The following is a 2,019-nucleotide window of genomic DNA, read 5'->3' as shown; positions in this document are numbered from 1 at the left end:
GGGTGGTTCCTCCAACCTGCATTATAAGTGTTACTATATGGATTGTTTTGAGGTCGAGGATTATTACCCATGTAATTTGATTGCTCGTTATCCATGTTGTGGCCATAAGGTTGGTATTCCGAATGGCTTGTTCCACCTCTACTTGCTTCGCATTGCATTACTGGGTGAACCTGTGAAGAACTAAGAAAACCATCAATTTTCTTATTCAAGAGTTCTACCTGATTAGAAAGCATGGTGACCGAATCGACGTTATAAACATCGGCTGTTTTCGTTGGCTTTTTCCTCATGACTCGCCACTGATAGTTATTCAATGACATCTCCTCTATGAACTCATAAGCATCTTCAAGTGTTTTATTATTGATGGTTCCGCCAGCAGCTGCGTCAACCATTTGCCAAGTCGAAAGATTTAAGCCATTATGGAATGTTTGAACCTGAAGCCAAAGCGGTAACCCATGGTGAGGGCACCTTCACAAAAGGTCTTTGTATCTCTCCCATGCATCGTAGAGTGTTTCTTAATCCATCTGCACAAAAGAAGAGATATCATTACGTAATTTAGCCGTTTTAACCGGTGGAAAATATTTTAGTAGAAATTTTTTGGTCAATTGTTCCCAAGTAGTAATTGACCTTCATGGTAACGAGTTCAACCACTGTTTAGCTTTGTTCCTCAATAAGAAAGGGATAACCGAAGACGAATGGCATCGTTAGAAATGCCATTAATTTTAAATGTATCGTATAGTTCCAAAAAGTTTGCTAAGTGAGCGTTGGGATCTTCATCCTGCAAACCATCAAACTGAACAAACTGTTGTATCATTTGAATTGTGTTAGGTTTCAGTTCAAAAGTATTTGCAGCTACAGCAGGTCTAACTATGCTTGATTCAGTTCCTGTTAAAGAAGGTTTAGCATAATCATACATAGTACGTGGAGCAGGATTTTAATTAGCCACAATTGTAAGAGGTAGCTGATTGTCTTGGTTTTTAGTCATCTCTTCGATTAGTGTTGAGTATCGTCTTCTTGCTCGTTTTCTGTGCATCTTAGGCTTTGCCTTATTTCTCTTTGGTTTCTGCAAACTGTGCGATCGATTTCTTCGTCAACAAGTAATGGTCCTAACGGGTTTCTTCTCGTCATAAACTATAAAAACCTGCCAGAAGAAGGAAAAAGAAAATTAGTAAATTAGAATAAAATTAAAAATAAAATTAGATTGCAAGAAAAATAAATGGCTAAAGTAATAAAAATTGAGTGTTCCTAATATTTTAGTTCCCAGGCAACGGCGCCAAAAACTTGATCGCATGATTTCATGATAGGTTTTAAATATTTATAATTAATCGTTCTTGAAACGAACTATTATCGCGATGTAGGCAAGTGTACCTATCGAACAGTAGTATAGTTTTAGCAAGACCAGATTGTCGAACCCAAAGAAACTAAAAGTACTAGTAATGACTGTCTTTTTATTATCTAGCCTAAGAATAAAGAGGTTTTGTTTTAATTAACTAATTATCTAAAATAAGAATTCACAGATAATAGAATTGGGGAATTGCTTTTGGGAAAATTGATTGAATTAAGACAATATCTAAGGAAAAATCCACCTAGACTGTACTTGTTATTCTGGCTCCGAATCGGACGATTTGTTCATTTAACTTGTTCTGTAGAGATCCCTAAGTTATGTTATTATCCCTATTCAAGACTAATAACGTCTAATCCCTATATTGAATAATTGAGACCTTTCTCTAATTAACACCCTAGGGTTACATTAACTCGATTAATGGATCCTCTTATTAGGTTTCACCCTAATCCGGCAAAATCTTGTCACCCTATGTCTAGGCGCGCAATCAACTCTGCTTAATTATGGCAAATGTACTCTTAGACAGGGTCTATTCCTCCTCTGAATAAGAGCTTATCTTGAATCAGTATCCTGGGATTTCAAAATAAGAATTAAGAACACATAATTAAGAACAAGTTAAATATTTATCATACAATTCAGAAAATACTAACAAGATTCGTATTAGGTTTCATTCCCCTTAG

The 2,019-nt window shown here is 35.9% G+C and overlaps 1 non-coding gene across 1 annotated transcript; it reads left to right on the top strand.

The window, feature by feature from the left end:
- Nucleotides 1–447: 447 nt before the first annotated feature.
- LOC121229946 (small nucleolar RNA R71) lies at nt 448–554 on the top strand. The gene has a single exon (XR_005927897.1). It is a non-coding gene; the product is annotated as a small nucleolar RNA R71 (small nucleolar RNA).
- Nucleotides 555–2,019: the final 1,465 nt, after the last annotated feature.

This window comes from Gossypium hirsutum, chromosome A05 (assembly GCF_007990345.1).
Source record: "Gossypium hirsutum isolate 1008001.06 chromosome A05, Gossypium_hirsutum_v2.1, whole genome shotgun sequence".
Lineage (NCBI taxonomy): Eukaryota > Viridiplantae > Streptophyta > Magnoliopsida > Malvales > Malvaceae > Gossypium > Gossypium hirsutum.
This window is presented reverse-complemented; position numbering and strand designations above follow the sequence as displayed.